The 23,340-nt window shown below is 42.7% G+C and overlaps 1 pseudogene; it reads right to left on the bottom strand.

Moving 5' to 3' along the window:
* Positions 1-7,691: 7,691 nt before the first annotated feature.
* LOC107529194 (protein Lines homolog 1 pseudogene) lies at positions 7,692-8,822 on the bottom strand (annotated as a pseudogene).
* Between the last annotated feature and the right edge of the window lie 14,518 nt (positions 8,823-23,340).

Raw genomic sequence — 23,340 nt, 5'->3', positions numbered from 1 at the left:
TAATAAGGTCGCATCTCCATGCTAAAACCTAAGAGAAGGAGGTTGGACCTCCCTCTCGGCCACACGTAGCCTTAAGGAAGGCAGGAGCTGATTGCGAGTTAGGAGACGTAATTTAAGGAATCCTGGAAAGAAACTGCCTCCAGAGCCGTGCCCACAGGCCTGAAACGATACCATTACATACCTTGCCGCTGCAGCCAGATCTCTTCTTACAAACAGAAGTCCTCCTGAGGAAGGCCACACTTAGTCTCTAGTCTTTGATATGAATGGGATTAGCATTTATTGCAGGGAAGGAGGGGAGGTATAGAAGGAAGTTGGAGGTCCCTGCAAGGAAAAGTGGGGACAAATAACCACAGCCCTGTCTGGTCTAAAGGAAAAAAGCCTCCTGACCGGAGACAGGCCCGATTCCTCGGCTTCTGCAGGAGCTGCAGTAAGTGGACAGCGGTGGCCAGCAGCCCACCCCTCGGACTGCGGAGCAGCAGGCCTCGCCTGTCCCCTGGAGGGAGGCAGGGCACGTGGGAGGGCAGCTGACCGCGCGGGATCCTCGGTGGCAGGGGACGCAGTTATGTAAGGGCTTATGAAACGCCAAGGGCCAGCGAAGTGACCAATAGCCCCGCGGGGTGCTGCTCGGGTCCCTGCCCGCAGCAGCCGGCAAAGGCTTCAGGGAGGCCCGGTAGGGAACGTGCGCCCGCGCCGCTCCGGCGCCCCCGCGCTGCGGCTCTCCAGGGCCCACGAGGCCTGCGCGCGGGGAGTTTCAAGTTCAGGTGGACGGGAGGGGTTTCCGTGAATGACGCGTTTTATCCGAAGTCGAAGTTCATGGGATCTTGTTTCGGTATCTAGCTCGGCTCACACGTTCTGTCTCCAAGTTTCTCCCTCCCCGGGAAGCACAGCCCGCAGCGCCCAGGTGGTGCTCGTGCTGCCACCTGCAGGTGAAAAGGGAAATTGAGCCAACTGTAGCTGGGTGGCCCGTGACTGGAAGGAGGATTTCAGGGCGGAGGAGAGGGTATTTCAGATCACTGGCATCACTGACCTTTAAAAATATTAATGCCAAACAGCACGGCAATGGACAAAGGCCTTATCTAGCCTCCACATATCCTCTGGAGGTTTCCCTTTAATTGGTTTTCCATTTGTGGATCTGGAAGAGAATTGATGATATATATATATTTGCACAAATACAACTTGTTGATGTAAAACAGATGCTCACCACCAAAGCATGTAATTGATCCACATAGGTCAGGTCAGTGCTGGTATGTTGCTGGTGCCACCTCCATAATGTCACTGTGATTTCCATGACAGTCAGCTCCTCTTTGCCTGTATTGCTCAGAGTGACTCCTGTGACATCACCAGTGGTCATCATCTGGGTCACTTACAGCCCATTAGGTTACTCAGTCACCCTATACTCTACACCATGGTGACTCTTTCTGGAGGTATCTCAACACCATGATTTTGAAAGTGAATGATTGTTTAAAAAATAGTTTTAGAACAATGCCATCACAGTGATGGTTAAGAGCACAGGCACTGTGGTCAGGCTGCCTTGGTTTGAATCCTGGCTCCAACTTTTTAACTTTGTGGCCTTGAGAAAGTCATTTATGCTCTCTGTGCCTCAGTCTCCTCTCCTATGATAGTTCAGTCTTCATAGAATTGTTGTGCATTTTAAATGAGACCATGCACTCGAGCACCTGCAGTAGAGTACACTGAGAAAGATGTGCTCTGAGCACAGAATCCCCAGGTGTGTGTTCAGGCTTTGCCATTAGCTAGTATGGGGGATATGGGATAAGTTACTTCACTTCTCTGTGCCTTGGGTTTCTCATCTATAAAATGAAGATGATTAGAGTATCTATCTCACAGGTTATTTATGAGAATTAAAAAATATGTCTACTACATTTAGACACAGTAAGTACTCAAATATTAGTCTTTTAAACCTGAATTAGGTTAGTTTTTGCTATTTTTAGCATTCTGTTGTTCGGAAGATTCTGGTTTTTAAATTCCCAGATAAACAATTTCCTCTGTTGGTTTATTATTTTACAGTTGTCTTGAGTACAATTGTGTATAATTGCCTTGGGAGGTAGATGTCCTCATTCCCATTTTGCAGATGAAGAAACTAAAGCTCAGCGTTGTTTAGTGACTTGCCAGATGTCAAACAGCAGATGGAACCAGATGCACACCAGCTCTTCTCTCCTCGAGACCAGGGCCCTTTTTACTACATCATAGCTACCTTTGTAATTTCTCTAAATGTGGTAAGTGCACATTTTATTTTACAACCCTTTGCAGTGCCTGACACTTTTCAAGTTATGGCAGCTTCCTAAATCAGACTTCAAAATTTCAAGGGAACTTTAAAAAATACACTTAGAGTCTTTTATTCATAACAAACCTTTTCTTTTTGACTTATTAATAGACTGACCTATTAGGTGCATTTGGAAAAGTCATGAGGGCGGGGGCAACAGATCAGGCCATTGGGGTGCCAGCATCCATGAACCTCAATTGTGTTAAACTCAGTGCTCCTCCCACAGTCCTAGCACATCACACTCTCCCTTTGAAATGCTTCCTCTCAGTAGTGAAATTACTTATTTCTTCCCCTCTTTCTTCCCTGACAGGCTGTGAGCTCTGTGAAGCGCAAGACTGCATCTAACATATCAGTTGTCTAAAAGTTCTTTTAATTTCCTGTCTGTAGAAAAGAAATGCAGAGAAGAAACACTTTGCACTGACAAGAGTTGGGAAACAACATATTTCTTTAGACACTTGATAGCTGATCTATCCAATCTATCCAAGAGAAAAACTTAGAATAGATTTGATCATTTTGGCCAAATATCCCATTGAAGATCTTCCTTTCCTGATTATTAATAACAATAACAACTAATATATATCAAATGCCAACTCTAAGCAGGCACCAAACTAAGCATGTTACACACAGAAGTTCATTCAAGTCTTGCAGTAACCTTCCATACACACTATTCATCATCTTTTTACTGATGAAGAGACAGGCTGAGAGCTGGGACTTGCCAGTGTCACACAGCCAGTAAGTAAAGTAGCAGAACCGGGACTTGAACCTAGGTCCATCCAACACTGAGAGAAAAGGCCCTCACTTCTGGCTGGCTAACCTGCCTCCCAGGAGGGGCAGGGCAAGCTGCCGCTGGCCTGCTCAGGAGAGGTGCCTGATGTGGAACAACAGATGCAGTGAGTGTGTGCATGCTTTCTATCCCAACTGTCCTGATTCCTTCTCTTTGATTGACTTTGCATTTCAATTGGTCGAGGTTTATACCAGAGTCGTCTTCTTTGGCTCTTCCCCTGCCTGTGTCTGGCCCCAGAGTGCTCTCTCCCCTAGATCCTGGCACCAGGGCAAGGAGGAATATCCAGTGTCAGAGATTAGCAAAGCCCTCCATGTGACAGATGAGCATTCGTCTTCCCAGCAGATTGCACCCATGCCTCTGGTGAGTGGTTTCAATGACTGTCAGTCAGCCAAGACCTTGTCTCTTTCCCAGCAAGTCCCAAATGCCCAACTGACAGGGAGCAGCTGCTCCTCACGTGCGCCTGGGCCCAAAGGTCAAACGTTTCCTCTTGGTTCATACAATCCCCATTCTCTTCCCATAGCCCTGTTCATCCCTACCCATAGGACCTCCCAGGACTAGATCTTTTTGGCATTTGATTTCCACATACTCAATAGCTTCAGTAATTTCCACAATAACTGTACAGGGAGCCCCAGACCACTTATAGCTTCTATTCTCAAGACTTTTTAAAAAATCTTTTTAAGGGTTGTTTAGAACTCTAAACTCATTTTCTTGCCATTATATGATTCTAAATAATCAGTGGGTCCTGTGGCAGATGCTAGAAATCAGCAATCACATACTGAACACCTGCAGTGGAAGGCAGTGGAAAACCAAATATGTCTATGCCACTGTGGCACTCCAGGGAAAGCGACTATGGCTAAAGAAGAAAGGAAAGTAGGTGGAGATGCTGAATGGAGGTTGTTAGCAACTTCAGAGGCCATAGGATGAGAGCTTCTCAACTTCAGGCAGAGGAAGCACCCAGAGAGCTTGTTAAAATGCAGACCTTGGGGCGTTCCCCCGAGATTCTAATTCCTCAGGTCTGAAGCAGGGCCCAGAATGTTCAGAGTCAACAGGATCTCTTCCGATGCAGGAGGTCCACAGACAAACACTCAGAGAAAGGCTGCTGGAGGCACCAAGACACCTGGGAGAGGGAGCCTGAGCCCATCAACGGGGAGACTCAAAGAGCAAGGAGAGAGAAGGGGTTCCTGAGGAAGGGGTTCAGAAAGGAGAACAAGCAGGAAGGAGGAGACTGAGGGAATGTGCTACGGGTGAGAAAGAGGTCCAAAGGCCCAGAACCCCACATCCTGAAAAGACCTGAAAATTAAGCTCTTTATACAACTCATAAACCCCACATTTCCAGAGAGCCATTTGGCAGACTCTCTTCAACATGTGCGGTGTGGGAAACGCGACAGTGGCTCATCCCACTTTTAATTATTCTTCTTAGAATTATTTTAGTCTATTGAACTAAAATCTATCTCCCTTTATTTTTCTATCTGATTCTCACAGAAAAAGGAAGCTTAGAAAACTAATTAATATGTGGCTGACTTATATCCCATAACCTTCCTAGAGATGGTTTTTAAGTTTTTTAAACAACTTTACTAAGGTATAATTGATACATAATTTAGAGTCTACAATATGATAAGTCATCGCTTATGGATACACCTGTGACACCGTTCCCGTGGTCAAGGTAATGAACAGACCCTTCACCCCCAAAAGCTTTCTTGTGCCCTTCTGTAACCTCTCTCTTTGTATCCTTGTTCTCATCCGAGGCAACCACTGATCGTACTTCTGTCACTATCAATTACTGTGAATTGTACACAAATATATATATGGCCCGGCCTGGCATGGCTCAGTGATTGAGCATCGACCTAGGATCCTAGAGATCAAAGCTCGATTCCTGGTCAGGGCACATGCAGGGCTGTGGGCTCCATCCCCAGGCCGGGGCGTGCAGGAGGCAGCCGATCAATGACTCTCATCATTGATGTTTCTATCTCTCTCTCCCTCTCCTTTCCTCTCTCTGAAATCAATAAAGATATATTTAAATATATATGTGTGTGTGTGTGTGTGTGTGTGTGTGTGTGTGTATATGTTAACTTATAATATGTACTTTTTTGTCTGGCTTCTTTACTCAGCATTTTGAGATTCATCCGTGTTACAGCTTATAGTGTTCATTTGTGTAGATACCCCACAATTTGCTTGTCAATTCACCTATTGATGGACATTTAGGTTGTTTCAAGTTTTTTATTATAAATAAAGCTTTATAAACATTCATCGAAACTCTTTGTAAAGACATATGCATTCACACCTCTTGAAATATCTAGAATAGAATGATTAGATCATGTGGTAGGTATATATTAAGTTTTTAAGATATTGTCAAACTGTTTTCCAAATAGCTATACCAATTTCCATTCCCACCAGTGTGTGTGAGAGTTTCAAGCACTCAATCTCCTTGTCAGCACTTGGTATGGTCAGTGTTTTTAATTTTAGCCATTCTAATGGGTAAACAGTAGTCCCTCCTTGTGGTTTAATTGGCAATCCCCTAATGATCAATGATGTTGAGCACCTTTGCATGTATTTATTTGCCATCCACATACCTTCTTTGATAAAGTGGCAGTTCAAATATTTGGCCCATTTGGGGAAAGGGAGTTGTCTTCTATTTATGGACTTTTTAATCATGGTTAAATCTAGAGTAGTGTTTAATTTATTATATTGTAAAAACATTTCAAACTTTATGTTCTTTATTTACCCAAAGACACAAATTGATGAAGAAAATAGGAGTAAATGGAAAACTAAGAGTTCACTACAGAATAGCATAGAATGTTCATAAAATTATTAAACAATTTAAAGATAAAATTAAATGCTTATCTAGATAGAAGAATTGCTTGGGTCTGCTTATAAAAGCTTTGTAACCTAAAAAGAAATTAAATATAGGAAAAGAAAGTTCAAAGCTTCAAATTTATAAAATTAAAGCAAGCTCTTGTAAAAGATTCTAGATGGAAAAAAACAAAAACTAATTTGTTCAAGAGCCAGATACTGAACCAAACAATTCAAAAACCATGGATTACACGGTGCAATTGACTGTTGCAATGAAATGCTTTAAAGCGTGCAATCTATGCATATAAAACACTCTGGGTTTACAAACTGGCAGCTGCATTATTTTGTATTCAGGTTGTTTATAAAATAACTTTTTTATCTTGAACATCAAAAAGAAGCAAAAACTGGCTTTAAATGCCTGGAAAATTGCATTTGGCTAAACTGTAATATTTTAATATGGCTAGACAACGATGAAATCATCAAAGAGGTCACAGCAAGCCACAAAGCCCTGGAGAAGCTATTGACAATCTAGCAATTTCATATCATGTGAAAATATTTATTGTTTACCAAAAATAGCAGCAGAAATGATATTTGTGGTGATTAAGACACGTACTTGTAAAAAGTTGACTTATAGCATCATAAAAATGGTTTGTATTAAATGCTAATCTCCTAGATGGGTGGATTGACCTGGAGACCTCAGTTGGGCTTCTGTCTGAGCTCATTACCGATGAGCATGGGCACTGATCTTTTTAAAAGGCAGGAAGTTATTCCTAAGTAGCTTCTTGGATTATCTTCTGAACATTGTGATGATCTTTTCAAATGGTGAACAGCTGTGATGTGTTTTTATTTTTTCCATAGTTCTTTCTTCCTTTCTGATGTTCCAAGATTCCTTTTATCCTTCTGTTTCAAGAACTTCCTTCAGCCACTCTTTTAGGATAAGGAAGGTCTGCTGACTGCAAATTCTCTTCGTTTTCTTTTATCTGAAAATGTCTTGATTTCCCCCTTTAGTCCTGAACAATGCTTTCACTTTAATATAGGATCCTAGGCTGGCAGTTCTTTGCTTTAAGCACTTAAACGATGTTTTTGCCACTTTCTTCTAGCCTCAATGGTTGCTTATGAAAAACTGCTGTCATTCAAATTATTTTTCCCATGGGCAATGTGTCATTTTTCTCTTTCTGCTTTGTTTTAGTTTTCAGAAGGTTGATGACAATATGCCTTGCTGTGCGAATTTATTTGAAGTACACTGTTTGAGATTCACTGGTTTCTAGACTCTTTAGGTTTATGTCTCTTGTCAAATTTGGTTACTCTTTAGTTATTACTTTTTCACATTTTGGTCATTTTTCAGTTCTAATTTTCCATTTAGTTATTCTTTTATATCTTCTGTATCTTTGCTGAGATGTTCTTCTTTTCATTTTTTGTAAGCATATTTATAATTTCTCACTGAAGAATTTCTATAATAGGTTCTTTAAAAATTTTTTTTTTTCTGTATCTGTTTCTTCTCAAGCATCTATTGAATGCTTTTTCTCATTCGAGTTGAGATTTTCCTGGTTCTTGACATGATGAATGACTTTCTATTATATCCTGGACATTCTGGAATTTGTGCTATAAGACTCTAAATTTTATTTAAATTTTCTGTTTTAGCAAGCTGCTTCTGACACAATGCCCTCAGAAAAAGACTGTTGCTGACTCATTCCTGCCAGATGAGAGTGGAAGTCCATGTTCCCCATTTGGCCTCTATTGATAGACTCTCCAGTACAGGAGAAGTATCTTGTTATTGCTGGGTGTGGGTGAGAGTTCCTCCTTTCCACATGGCCTTCACTGACATCATCGGGCACGTCATTCTAGAGGACACCACCCCCGCATGGAAAGAGTGAGGTACCTCCTTGCAACTTTCATTTCTTTTGCTGAAGCACAATTTTGAAACTTGATTTCTAAGAATTTAATGACAAGTAAGCTCGCTGCCCTAAGGCTCATATGACTGGGACCAGGGACATGCTCACAACTAGGTTGAACTTCACCACCTACAAAGCAGGAAGGTTTTCTATGGCCAGAAACGTCTTCAATAAGCCCAAATCCACAGCTTGCAAAACAGCAGGAGCTAAAGCCAATGCGTCTACATCTAAATAACGATCTAGTGTCATAAGGCAGGGACAGATCCCTGACAAAGGTCTTCACCCACTTTCCAGAGAAGTCACTTTTTAATGAATGTGATGAATTCCGTTTTGACGAAAGCCCGAGTAGGCCGGGTAATAATGTCTAGCACACAAGAAGGTTTCAAAAATAAAATCCTCTGGCAGGTGAAAAGTAACTCCAGGTGGATTCTGGAAGCTATAAGAAGCTCAAGCAAATCCAGGAAACATAGCAAGCTGTTTATTATTTTAGAAGTGTCTTGGAGGTTTTCAAAATGCTGAGAAAATAAGGAATTGTAAAAAACTTCAAAAACAGTGTTAAAAGGAGTCAGGAACTGCTTTAAAATTTCTGTTTTTCACGAACATGTATAAGGATTTCTTTCATTACAAAATCAAGAGTCAGAAGCAGTACACTACTTTACCATTTTCACAGTACTCAGAAAGATATTTTTGGAAAAAAGTAATCCAAGAATTACTTAATGTTATGTTTTCTTTCGTTTGGAAATACAGAAGTAATGTGAGGCACTATGCAACCATGTGTGATAACAATTTATCCGAGTTTTGGAACATACATGTTAATTTAGAATCAAAGTCAGATGGTTTTAAAAGAGTTTTAATTATCTCTTTGTATTTCTCTTTTGCAGGGAACTCAGTCTCGACAGACAGTATTACCATCACTTTGGTCACCGTTAAGTGGAGGAGCATTATTTCTCAGGCACTGCTCTTCATACACACAGGGGCTACAGAGATGGTAGCCAAAATGATGGAATGGCTGACACTTGCCCTGGACACCAAGTCCAGGCTTCTCACATGGCCTTACTGACAGGGAGGAGGCCATAGTGTTTTACATAAGTCACATTTTCTGCTTCTTTGCACACTGGTAAATTTTTAATGGATGCTAGACATTGCAATCTTTATCTTGTTGAGTATTAGATATTTTTGTATTTCTTTAAATATTAAGTTTAGTTCTGGGACACAATTAAGTTATTTGGAAACAGTTTGATCCTTTTAGGTTTTGCTTCTATGATATTTTGGGAGGGTCCTGAGAAGCGCTCCAACTATGGCTATTTATTCCTCACTGCTAAGGCAAGGCCCTTCTGTGAGCATGACCCAGTGCTCCACGGATCGTGATTTTCCAGTCTGCCTGGTGGGAATGGGCACTGTTTCCAGCCTTGTATTGTTACTTCGAATCCTCTCAGGTAGGTTCCTCACATTTATGCTGATCAATACTCTGCTGAATTCTCGACAAGAACCCTCTGTAGATCTCCAGAGTTTCTCTGCACAGCTCTCTCCCCTCCAGCACTCTGTCCTGCAAACTCTAGCTGCTTTGGTCTCCCTGGACATCTTTCTCTGTTTTCTAAGCTGAGAGGGTTTGCCAGGCTCCACCTGAATGCTGTGCCCTGGAAACTTTTCCAAGGCAGTAAGCTGGAGCAATTGTAAGACTCACTTTATTTGTTTCTCACCTCTTGGGAGACACTGCTTCATTGCCTGATGCCCATGTCTTGAAAACCGTTGTTATATATTTATGTGGTTATTTCTTGGGTGTTTTGTTTTATTTTATTGTTGTTGTTTCAGGCATAAGGGTAAATCTAGACCTGTTATTCCACCTTGGCCAGATCAGAAGTCTCCTAGAGAAGTATTTAACTTTTTATTTCAAAAAAATATTCTAACTTTCATAAAAGTTGTGGGGATAGTACAATGAATGCTTGTATAGCCTTGTACCTAGATTCAGCAATGGCTAATACTTTGCCTCATTTATTTTACTTCTCTCTAGATAGGTAGATACAAATATACATGCATGCACAGGTCATTATAGTTTTTGCTGAATCTTTTAAGAGAAAATTGTGGACATCAGGCCCCTACAGCAATATTATATCCATTTTTCAGATGAAGATACAGGCTCAGAGTGATGTAGCAACTTGCTCAAGGCCACAGAGCTAGTGACAGAGGGATCCAGGATGCAAACTCAGGTCTATCTTCCTTCAAACCTAAGGTTTTAACCACGGCATTTTACAAGAGCCGCTGTCTTTACCCAGCACGTGAGCTGTACTAGGTAAACTGAGGCCCAAACAGCCATGAGAAAAGAAAGGTAAACCTCCAATAGCAATTCCCCATGGAGAGTGGGGACAAGATCAAGAATCCTTCTGTCCTCCATCTTCAGGCCACTCTGGTTACTCATCTAAGGCCCCAATAATTTAAGCATTTCAGTTGTTTTTTCTTCCATCTACTTTTTAGAGCAATTCGGTGCCTGCCTCACCAAGCAGGAATGAATTTAATGTGCTTGGTTCCTTGGACATTTGATGCTCATTTAGGCCCAAAGAACTAATCTGTTTACTAATTCACACATCCTGACTTCTTTCCCTCCTGGCAATCCAACCTAAAATGGGTACCATGAACTCACCCTTCTCGGCCCCTGTTTTGCACTTGGCTCCCATTCCTGTGTATGTGCTCACCGGGGCTCCTCTAACACAGGCCCATAGTGGGACCTGCCCACATCTACAGAGAAAAGATACAAACTCAAAGACTTAGGAAAGAGGCGCAGGAGGACCCTCCTGCTGGCAGCTGCTGCTGGTTAACAGGGCCACCTGTGGCCCACTCATTTTCATGCTACAAAGATTTGGATGCAGAGGTTATTGAGTTTCCAGGAGTTTAGCTTCTCCTGAGTTCAAAGCCCAGCCTTGACCTGAGAGCTGTGTTCTCCCTCAAGCCTGTTCTGACTGGCCATGTCAGGACCCACTAAAGCCACTGTGATGGTTTTCTGATCTGGTACAGTGCCTTCCCATCCAGCATCTTCCTGGAAAAGGCCATGATTAATGTTTCATTTCAGCCCATTGCAACACAAGCTGCTTCCCAGCAACTAATGGGGGGAGGGAGGGAGGGAGGGAGGGAGGGAGGGAGGGAGGGAGGGAGGGAGGGAGGGAGGGAGGGAGGGAGGGAGGGAGGGAGGGAGGGAGGGAGGAAAACTTGCTTCACTATTTCCAGCTAAATTCCACTCCTTTCCAGCTAAATTCCACTCCTTTCATGAGACTTTACCAGACCACTCCTGCCAACAAATTATTGGGCTACAGTCCTCCCCTGCTCTCTGGCTTCTCTGACTTTCTAGAACATTGCTTGTCTCCATCAGCCATTCACATAATGCATGTTTGTTTCATCACTGATTGACATGTGAATGCCACTTGTCTCCTTAACGGGATTATGCATTTCTGGAGGGCTGAACTATATTTTAAGATATTTTTTTATCTTCCCCAACTCAGAATATAGTGTTATGTGCCTCCCCTTATCACTCTGTCTAAAATTCCAAATAAACAGCATCTTCCCCTCCAACTTGAAATATAACTTAGTTTTGTTTAACATCTGACCCCCATTAGGAGGTTAGCTCCAGAAAGACAGGGATTTTTGCCTGTTTGTTCACTGATTTTTCCCCAGCATTTAGAACAGTGTCTGGCATGCAGAGTGTATTCAATAAATGTATTGAATTAAGGAATGAATAATGTGAGAAACATATAATGTGAGAAGCAACAATATTTATGGGAAAATTATCTTTTTTCCATTACAGTTCTTCAGTGAGTATTTTATGTGTGCTTATTTATAAATTTCAGGAGAATTTCTTTTTATTATTATTTTTTAATACTTACTGGAGGATATGTTTTATTGCTTTTTAGAGAAAGGGGAAGGGGGAGAGAGAGAGACGGAGAGAAATATCAATGTGAGAGAGAAACATCAATCGGTTGCTTCCCGTACATGCCCCGACCAGGGATTGAAACTACAACTTTTTGGTGTACAGGACAACACTCCAACCGAGTCACCTGGCCAGGGCTCAGGAAAATTTCTTTAAGCTCTCAAATCAATTTCATTTTTTTATTTCTGGCTCAGGAAAGAGTAACCACCAGTAGTTAATTGAGCTTTCACTATATACCAGTAACTATATATATATATGCTCAATTTAATGAACACTTCTCAAACAACAACAAAAAAGAACACTTCTCTCCCCAGGTGGATACTGTTAAAATCACCATTTTACTGATGAGGATCTGAATCTTCTAGAAGATAAATAACTTGCTTGGTCTCACAGCAAGGAAGTGGTGAAGCCAGGACTTGAACTCAAGCCATTGCGGTTGGTCACTACTTTGCTTTCCTGCCTGAACTGAATCCAGGCTTCCAGGGTGATCCTTGAGCTTCCTTCCCTAAGATCTTCAGGTCCTGGCCAGCCCAGCTCAGCCTTCCCCAGGATGAGAGACCAGATCCTGAGGATGCCCAGAAAGGATTAAAAGCCAGCTACTACCCAGAGAACTAAAGCAAGGTAACTTTAGGGTAGGAAAAGCAACTGGGGGGAAAAAACTCTTAATCGCTGAGATGTCTTCATTAGATGCTGAAGAGTAATTTAAGCTACAGCATAAATATTAACTGTGATGGAGATGACTGTAGATAAAGCACGTTTCAGGCAGAGGGAAGAGTTAAGTTTGGGTCATCTTGAGTTTGAGAGAGCTGTTCACTACTCAAGGGCAGATGCTGCATTAAACAGTTGGATACACAGGTTTGAAGTTCAAGCAAGAGGGCTAAAGATACAAATTTAGGACCTGACAACATCGTGGAAACTTGTCAAAGCAAATGCCCCCAGGGCTGCCAAGCTTGCTTCTTAGCTGTCAGAGCCCCAGCCATGAAGACTGTGTCAAATGTTTTTGAAAGGTTGATGAGTGCCATGTTCAGATTTCATTGCTCCCTGCATTGCTACAGCTGCTGTACTGCGAAGCTCAAGTTTGCCATATTTCCCTTCTCTTTGGAGTCCCACTGGGATCCAATGGGTGTGTGATCAGTTGCATTTGCTCAACGACTGAGATGGTTAACCTCAGAGATTGCTTCTGGGACTCCATTTTCCATGGGCTTTCATGACTGACCAACATACTTGTAAAAGGATGCATTCTTTTCAGATATGTTAAAACCATAATCCAGACCTGAGATCCAAATTGCCTCTTTTCAGTGACTTTGCATATCTCAGATCCAAAGCCCAGACATCAATTTCATAGTGTGATTTGAGGACCCTCTAATTTTCTTTCTTTTCATATTCTGGGCATAGCATGTACCACCTTCACTAACTACTCAGCCAGTATGCATCCCATCTCTGTCCCTAGCTGTGAAGATGGAGATTACAGAGAATGAGGGGAGAGGGGGGTCAAAGAGCTGGCTAGAGCTCAGAGCTGTTGGCATGGGGTACCTAAAAAGTACTGGCTGAGGGAGGGGAGGGGGCAAAGATTTTTTTTTTTTTTTTAGCAGCATTGAGAACCCAACTGAGATTGGAAATCATAAGTTCATTCTGGAACCAGTCAGCCTGGCTGTGGAATTTTCTCTAGCTGAATTCCAGTAGAAAAAACAAATCACAGAGCCACTTCAGTGTTGGGAAATGTCCTGGCAAGTGCACAGGGAGAGCTAGTTGTGGGTCATTGATGGAATGTGACTGAAACAATTGCTAGTAGGCCCCAGGCTGGAGAAGAGAGGAAAGTACATCAGAAGGAACTAATATTCAGTGCCCCAGCTCAGGCAGGCTGTGGGTACACCACAAGGACTCAAGGGGAGGGAGCATGGGGGAAACCCAGGAAAGGCAAGTCTGGGACAAAGGAGACTGCTGCAGCTGACGCTCCCAGGCTTAGTCTGCTTCAGTAACCTCCACAGCCTCTTCCCTTCCCACAAGCAAGGCAGCAGGAATCCTACACAATCCCCTGTGGCCATGCTATATTCTGCCCATCAGAGATCCCCTGATATCAGGACTCAGTGAAGCCTCAGTTTCCCAGGAACAACTCAGCCCCTCCAGCTGAATCTCTCCAGTTTGACTTTTTATTGGAATGACACTGGGGTATCCCACAGCATTAAAGGCAAAGCTGAAGAATTAAGTCTCCAGAAAGCAGGAACCAGGAAAGCTCAGACCTGGAGGACTAGAACCAGGGATCCAGACACTATTAGGAGTCTCTTTAGCTTCCTTCTTTCCTTTGCTCAGCAAGTTTTCTTCATTCTCTCTTACTGAAGAAACTTAAGAGCTTGGACTCTGAAACCAGCTCCTTGAGATTTTAATCCTAACTCTGCTCTTTTGTTTATCAGCTGAATGACCTTGAGCAAGTGACTTACCTTCTCTGTGCCTCAGTTTCTGTGTGGAGATAATAATAGTGCCCACCTCCTAGAGTTGCTTGAGGAGGAAATAATTTAATTCTTTTAAAGTACTTGGAAAAGTCCCTAGCCCCTCCACCCCAGGCTCTGTCTCATCCAAGAAAAGAGTTTGAACACCAAGGATGTTAATCAGCAATTTGCCCTGAAGGTTGAAGGTAATAAATTGGGATCCCATTCAGGTCAATTGTGGGATCCCCAGGGATCCATTCTCATGCACAGGGTGGAGCAGCAGCAGGAGTTGTGACGCTACTTAGAGCATGCAGGAGACATATTTTGTTAGGAGCAGGGGAATATGTTTGAAACCTTGGCCATTACTCTCAGTCCCCTACTCTACTATGGAAAGCTGGGCATCTTGTCCTCTATTCTCTGCTCTTACATTTAGATTGATCTGCTCTGAAATCCATCCATATCACCTCTCCATGTCCATGAAGAAAGAGCCTGCTCCTATTCAAGAAGAATCCCTCCTGTGGCCCTTGAATTTCCCTACACTCTGCTTCAGGATGATTGTTCTACCAGTCAAACCCTCTCCCCCCACTTCTCACATATCTTCCACCTCTCCTTCACTCCTGGTCCCTAATAGCATTGAAAGAGGCTTAGGTTTCTCCCACCCTAAGGGCAAATAGCTCTCCCTTGACTCCCACTTCCTTAGGTCTCCACTTTCCTTCCCAGCCCAGCATCTCAAAAAGTCATCTCCACTCACTAACTCCACTTTCTCCCCTCCCATTCCCAAAGCTCTGTCTTCTAGCTTCCATTCCCACTTCACCTAAGAAACTGACACGTCCCCCAATAACCAAGTTAAATATCACTACTCTCACTTTAAACTATCTCCTTCCTTGTTTTCCATAGTAACGCTCTCCCTGGTTGCTCCCCTGCCTCTCTGACCACTCCTTTTCCATATCCTTTATGCGTTCCTTCCTCTTCATCCACCCATCCTTGAATGATCCATCTTCCCCCAGGTCCCATCATCTCTCTACCTCACAGCCTTCTTGGGTGACCTTATCTACCCTCAAGGTTTCAATAACCTCCTGCGCAAGCTAATGATTCTCAAATCTATATCCATTAAGTTAGTTCTCGCTCCTGAATGTCAGATTATCCATCCAACCACACATGCAGCATCTTAATTTAGAGGCCCCTGAAACATTGCAAACGCAGTATATGGGCTTTGGGGAGAGTTCCCAAAAAACCACATCATATGGAGAAGACTTGAAGGCACTGGAGGTGTCTGATACACAGAAATAACTCAAATGGATTATGGTGGTAAACTGGGCCATAGCGGTCAAATGGGAAAGGAACCAGAAATATTCTATATAGAACCCAAGGGACCAAATGAAGGCCAGTGATTGGAAAATTGAAGACAGATTTCAGCTGAACCTAGTGAAGACCTTTTGAAAGTCAGAGTGGCTTAAAGGTAGACTCAGCTACCTTAGAAGTTTGTAAGACCTTGGTTACCAAGAGCATTTGAACACTAAACTTTAAATTCTTTCCAACTGCAGGAGTCTATGATTTTGTGAGAAAGCAAAGCTGAGCTTATAAAGATTTGACCAAATGCAGTAAAACCTTGTAATACTGGTGCTGATGCTGATTGGGCTTTGGCTTGCTGGCTAGAGTCTCTAATCGCCTGAAATGGAAATAACTGCATGGACATTTTAAGATAGCTGAAAGGACCAAAGAAATTGAATAAACTCCTATGGCATGACTTTCTCAGAGGTATTTGTACTTAGTTATATTTTTACGGAACCCCTTAGTTGGTGTGGATTTTGCAGAGTGACCTTTAAGTTGGAATTCTGTTTCAAGAAACCTAGCCAGGTCTCGTTTGAGGCAAGAACTCCTGAATCTGGGTGAAACATAATGGCCTGATGACCAGGCTGAGGAGGACTTTTGAGCCTGAGTCTACAGATATTTCTCCCTTCTGCTTAAGAACAGAAGACTTGAATTACTGTCTGAAAAAGGATGGTTCCCACTAAGAACTAGCTCCATGCAGCTTCATGTTACCAAATACCCCATCTCTAAGATAGCTCTCTCCCTGACCATCTCTGGGCCACCCCATCCCTTCAACATGTCTCATACTGTGCTTTCTGCTTACTGGGCTCCTACAACCTCTGCATCCCCTCTGCCTGTTTAAATTCTTTTACTAGGAATAGATTTCCCTGACTTCCATCTGGTTTTTCATACCTGGATTTTCCAACTCTACCTGATGCCTTCAGCTTGATAATTTGACTAGATTCTTTCCCATAGTACCACCCATAAGCCTTACATTTTAGAGGAGATTCTGCTCTGGCAAGGAATCTATGGACCCAAAGAGATGTGTCCACCTGAAGTCCTAATCTCCCTGTATGCAGCCTCCAATACCTGGGATGCTAGAATTCCCTCTCTCTACAGTCATGAGCCTCCTTCTAGGGCCTAGACAAGCCTCTTCCTTGGATCTGCAAGGTGGGCCTTACTGCTTTGCCTGTATTTGAATTCCTAGGCCTGAGGGGTGGCTGAGGCCAGTGTGTAGGGCTCCTGGAGATGCAGGATAGAACCAGGGCAAGGAAGAGAAGGGGGTAGCTGGAGGCTGGCATCTTTATTTGTACTCATGCTTTGAGCCCTACAAATCCTAGAGGTACCAGGTATGAAAATGAAAGAGGCCCAGTCCATGGCCTCAAGGAACATCAAACCAAGGACACAGCAAACCAAGTTTTAGGGTAGAACTTGAATGAAAGATTGATTCCTTCTTCTCACTTAAGCCCAGAGCCTAAAGCCAGTCTTCAATATGCTATTCTCTTTAATGACCTACATCTCCCCCGCTCAAAATTCTCCCCTCTCAAAATGTTCTTCAGCTCATCAAGACCTCAGTCTTACATCTGAGTTACACTCCAGAAGAGGAGGGGACAGTAAGAGAGTGTTATCTCACCCCACTCTGCCTCAGTTTCTTCATCTGTCAAGTGGAAATTATGGTAACTACCTCTCATCCTACAGGATCACTTTGAGGATAAAATCAGAATTGACCACCTGATTACCCAACATCCAAGGCTATTCCGAGCAATGGTGTCTAAGGAGAAGTGCAGGGAAGAGCTAATTTGGGGCGAGAGACACTGATACTCTGGACCGTATATCATGTACTACTAAGTATGCCAAGTTCTAAGTCCCCATGTTACCCAGCATGATAGCCTCAGGACTAATGCCCCTCAGTTGATGCCAACTGGTATTTACTCAGATGATAAAACAAAACTTAATATCAATTCAAGCAGAATATAGCCTGGGAAGAGAGATCTGCAGCAAGAACTCACTCTAACTGTAGGGAAACAGGCACGCTTCTGCTCTGTTTATGGGAAGGCAAAATGGTACAGCCCACGCAGAAGGCAGTTTGCAATACCTAGCAACTTGTGTGGCGATTCTTTGACCATACAAACCCACTTCTGGGAATTTATCCCGCATGTACACCTACATTTATATGAGATGACATATGTGCAAGGTTATTTATGGCAGCACAGGTGGTGAACACAAACAATTAGAAACAACACAAGGGTCCATAAATAGGGGCTAGTGAAATATACTATGGGACATCCTTACAACTCCATATCTTAAAATGGAACAAGGAAGCTTTCTATGCATTGATGTGGAAAGATCTTCTTGATACACTGTTAGAAAGAGCGGGAAATGAGAATTCATTTTAGTATTTTTGATTTGCTTGTATTTTCACAAAGAGTCACTAGAAGGATACATAAGAAAATTAGTAAGAGAGGTGGGAGGGAAGCTTTTCAATTATAACATTTTTATTTTTAAATCATGTGAATGTTTTAACTTATCCAAAAATAAATTAAAAGGAAAAAAACAACAAAAAAACCCCCTCTGGAATGCACTCCAGAGGGTCCAAGAGTGCTCACTGGGTGACTGTGATCCTGGCTGGGCCTCCGGCTGCCCTGAATTTCCCCAGCTGAACAAGAGAGCGCAGCCCGGTTCCTTCCAGCCCCACTCTTCTATAAATAAGATTCTTTCCTGGATCTCTCCCTGTTTTATATCACTGCTACCTTCTGTGCCCTTGCTCTTGTACAAATGACTGCAAGTCGACTAAGCGTGTTCAGCATCATTTTCCAGAGAGTTCCCAGAATCTTGCAATCCATATTTGGTACTCATTCTTGGATTACATTTGGCAATTGCCCATGACCTTGCGCTTCTCTTAGGCTTTATTCAGAAGGTTTTAAATTTGTACTTTAACTTGGGTTACTCATTTTAGAAAGCAATTTGGCCATATAAAAAGTAAATACAGCATCCTGTTTCTTGGGTAATCATTCTCTATATAACAAAGTCCAGTACTGCTTGATTGACTCTATAGGCAGCACTTCTGTTAAGGGCAGTGGGAATGCAATAAAAAACAGCATATGGAAACTGAGATGGCCTGGGTTGCTCTGCTGTGTCGTGGGAGACAGGGCAAGGCTGAGAATTAGAAGGAGCCAGGAGGGCAGTGTGCTGTGCCTGGGGCTTTTTGGTGCTGCTGTGTCCTGAGGGTTGTGCATTGTGAGAGAGGCACGGAGAGAGGGGCTGGTCGAAGGTTCAAGGAGGAGGGAGGAGTTCTACGAATGTGAGACACCAGCTCCAAGGGTGGGTCTGCGTCCAGCTGTAAGAGGAGGTGGCTGCACCGTCCCATCTGGCCAAGTGCCTGATGCTGGTGTAGACAGTATTGGTATAACCCTCTGAGGCACCCAGAGATCCCAACAACACAATTTTCTTTAAAAATCATTTTTGTCCCAAACCTTCAAATTTTTAAATTAAAAAATAATTCTAATTACCCTCATCCAAACACAACTGTTTTCATTTCTGCATGTTTACTTTCAGGCCCTGATGATAAGAACTTACTTTTCCAGAAGCGGAATAGTTGTGGGGGTCAATTTCTGCTATTTTCATTTAAATCACTTTCTAAGCCTGTGGCCTCAAAGTCTTTTCAATTATTATTTTGATGATTGGATACTATTTCACGGCATAGACCCACAATGGTTTAGTTAACTATTTCCCTATTTTGTTAGAGCTCCTTGTACACTTAGCTTCCCTATCCTTAAGAAGACTTTCTTTAGAATAAATTCTCAGGAGGGAGATTACCAGGATGAAGGACATGAACATGATGGACATTTTCACAGCTTTCTTGCTTTTCCTACTTCCTTAACCTACCTCCAGCCATGGAGCTTATCACACCATCGGGCACATTACCTGTTTATATTGGTGACCAGTATTTAGGGTCAAGGTATTGTTTTCTTATGATTTGAATAAGATTTTTTAAACTTGGGTTTATATTACTGTGACCATTATTTTTATTAAAAAATTGATGCTTGCTCATTGCAAAACTTTGAATGTCTTTTATAAATTTTTATGTAATTGATCACATTGACACATATAATCTTATTGTATTCTTACTGATATAAATTCTTTTTTGAAATTTTCCAATGTTATCGATCTTTTTCTTTATCACTTTTTCTATAGTTTCAACTTTTATAAAGTTATTCCTCCACAATAGAAACAAATACTCTCGTGTTGCTAGTCTTTGTGGCTTGATTTAGATGTTTAATAAACTTATAGACTTGATGTTTACTTTGGTAGGCGGTGTAGGGGTGGCAGGAAGCAGCAGAGACCAGTCTTGATTGACTGTATTTATTTTATAAGGTACTTAGTCCCACTCCTGAGAAGTCAGTTTGGCAAAATTATCGGGTGGCGGTAGTTATTTTTAAGGTTTACCAGTCAACTTACACATTGCTTTGCAAGCCTAGGCTTCATTTTGTCCAGGTAAGAACCTTGATTTACACTTCTACATTTTCTACAGCTACTAGTCTCATGCCTTCCATGTGGCAGATAGTACATAAGCATTTGTTAAAATGGAACTAGCAGTACAAAGCTGTTATTTAAAGAATAATCCAGAAGCTGAAGGTACCATTTTTAACCACCAGGACATATTCCCACTGGTCAGCTTTTCCCAGGTCATTGTTAGCAGCAGAATGGGAATGCCGGCAGAGCTGGGACATTGCTGTGGAGCAGAAACACTTGGCTTCAAGTTTCCACATCTACTACTTTCTAGCTGGGGGTCTTGAGCAAACTGAGCTGTGGGTTCTTCATCTGTAAAAAGAGCACAAAAGAGCTCCTAGTGTGGTTGAAATAAGGGTTAAAAATAATACACTCAAAGCACCCAGCACAGTGCCTGGCCCTAAGAAGGTGCTCAATGCATGATAACAATTATCACCTTCCTTGCTTCCATTGCATAACCCTTGAGAGGCTGAAGGCTGTGTACAGCTGTGGGAAAGTGTGGGTAGCAAGAAGGAAGCATGAAAGATATCCAACAACCACTTACGCATGCACACACACACACACACACACACACACGTGCACACACCCACGCACGCGCAGGAGTTCCAGAGTTCCAGGCCCAGTTGTGTTTGCTGGGGCCATTCTATCAAATATAGGAATAGATCATTGCCAAGTTATCTAAACCCTGTTTATTGAAGTCAGAGTTTATCTAGTTATCTATCTCTAAAAGGCCGAACACTTCCCAGTTCATTCTAACAAAGACAACACTCCCATTCCTGATCATTTCTCTTACAGTACACTGACACATTATGAAATAATGTGTTTATGAGGTTACTTGATGCAGCAAAAAACTGAAAACACCCCAAGTGTCTACCACTAGGGAACTAGTTGAATAAACTATGGCACAACCACACAGTGGAACCCTCCGTAGCTATGAAAAGGAATGATAGAAACCCCTATCAACCGATAGGGGACAATTTCCTAGATATACAGGGTGGGGCAAAAAAAGTAGGTTTACAGTTGTGAGTATGCGAAACATAGAGTTTATGTTAATATTATTATTTATTAATTATTGTATTATTTTCCATATGAACAATTGTAAACCTAGTTTTTGTCCCACCCTGTACTGTTCAGTGAAAAGAGCAGGTTTAGCATTAGGGCATTAAGTACGCTGCCTTTTCTATGAGATCTGTTTCCAAGAGCAGCCACTTCCCCGCCTTCTCAGGTTGAAAAATCACTAATGTAGGATTCATTCCAAGAAACCAAGGCAGGCTGAGCACCAGGACACTAGCGGGCTAAGGGGAAAAAACTGTACCCTCACCTTTATGGACGCTAGGAAGGTGTGGGGCCTAATTTAACATCCATTCTGATTCTCTCAAGAGAAAAGTATAAAACCCTGTTGGTGTTGAAGACACAGAAAGAGACCCCCTGCCCCCTTGATACCACAAAGGTATTAGAAAACAACAGGAAGCATGGGAAACAATGGTGAGATCCTAAAGGCACTGCTACTAAAATCAGCAAGAACAAGCTCTATCCGGGCCTGTTCTGAAAGTTCTGGCCAATGTGCTGAATTAGGAACAAGGAGGAAGAAACAGATTTGTCACTATTTCCAAATGACATGATGTTAAGCAATAGAGGGCTCATTAAAATAAAAAGAAATAGCCCGGCCGGGCGTGGCTCAGCGGTTGAGCGTTGACCTAGGATCCAGGCGATTGGAGTTCAATGCCCGGGTTGCGGGCTCTATCAATGACTCTCTCATCATTGATGTTTCTATCTCTCTCCATCTCCTTTCCTCTCTCTGAAATCAATAAAGATATATTTTTAAAAATAAATAAATAAATAAGAAATATCAGGCAATAGAATCCTGTGCAGCTACCAAAGATGATGGTGTAGAACCACACTTATCATTGTGGGAAAATGTCCAAAATAGAGCACCAAAGTGAAGAAGCATATTACAGACAGAATTATACCATGATTTAATATAAAATATACATGTATATACTATGTTGACTATATAGAGAGAAATCAGGAAGGAAATTTACCAAAATGTATTTAGAGATTATACCGCTGGTCTATAGGGTGCGAGGTGATTCTTATTTTTCTGTATTTATCAGTATTATATGAATACTTTATAATAAGCATATTTATATAATTGAAAAACCAATAAATCTCTTTTACCCACAAACACACGCACATGGGTGTGCATGCCATTTCAAGTTCATTAGAATGAGCTGTGTTTCTCCCAAAGTGTTTGTGACCTAAAGCCAATTCACAACCCACCCCTGCCTCTGAGAAACCAGATTGATCTGCCCTGCCTGGCCCTTCCCCTATGAAGGGGAGCCCCAAATCTGTGGGTTCCAGAAAGGCCTAGCCTGGGCCTGATTCCCCAGGTGACCACTGCCCCTGGCGTGAGCACCTACCCCCAGCCCTAGCTTCATCCTGCAAGGCTGCCCACCTTACCCAAAACTAAGAGGGCTCTTCCTTGTGGTCATCCATCAGAAGCTTTTGCCTCCCCAGCGGGTGCATTTGGAAATCGCTCTGGCAGCCTCAAGCCTCCATATGCTAGGCTTCTCTGCCCCACTACTGGGCTGAAGGTCATGAGCAGAGCGTGCCAGGCCCAGTAACCTCATCCCAAGTCTCTTGGGGGCCTTAAATACCCCTCACCTGTGCCCCCTCCTGGGGGCCCCAGTCCTGTACCTCAAATGGCTGGTTAAGTTCATTCTGCTACCTCATTCCTGTTGGCCACAATTTTGTGTCTGAACCTGTATCTGCCATTGCCCACCTCATTGTAGAAACATTGCCTGGCATAGTTGCTGCTATATGGGGTGCATCAATCCTCTTAATGATTGTCCATTTTGCACCCCAGAGGTTGTGAGAAGGCCCTTATTTGGTCTCAATGGCTGCTGGAAAAAGGACTGGAGTTGCCATCTCCCTGTTTCAACCTGAGTCATAATCTAGCAGCCCCTCCTTGGAGACCCTTCTTCTGGTCTCTCCTGGTCCAGAAATCACCACTCTGTGAGAGGGTGGTCAGACCAGCTCCATAGGGCTGGACATCCTTGCCCCAGCCTGGAGCATTCCCTCCCAATTGCTGTAGCATTGGCATGAGTGACCAAGTCTTGGGGTGACTCAGTAGACTGAGATCAAGGCTGGCCTTGATTATCTTGAGACTTTAAAAAAGATTGGCTTAGCCTGGCCGGATGTAGTTCAGCAATTGAGCATAGACCTAGGATCCAGGAGATCTCGGTTCGAATCTGGGTCAAGGCACACGCCCTGGTTGTAGGCTCCATTCCCAGCAGGAGGCAGCCAATTAATGACAACTCTCTCATCACTGATGTTTCTCTCTCTTTCTCCCCCTCTCCCTTTCTCTCTCTGAAATCAATATAGATATATTTAAAAAAAAAAAAATCCTGGCCAGGCTTGGCTCAGGGGTT

Source organism: Miniopterus natalensis, chromosome 13 (genome assembly GCF_054644295.1).
Source record: "Miniopterus natalensis isolate mMinNat1 chromosome 13, mMinNat1.hap1, whole genome shotgun sequence".
Classification (NCBI taxonomy): domain Eukaryota; kingdom Metazoa; phylum Chordata; class Mammalia; order Chiroptera; family Miniopteridae; genus Miniopterus; species Miniopterus natalensis.
Note: the sequence above shows the minus strand (reverse complement) of the source record. Positions and strands in the feature narration are given on the sequence as shown.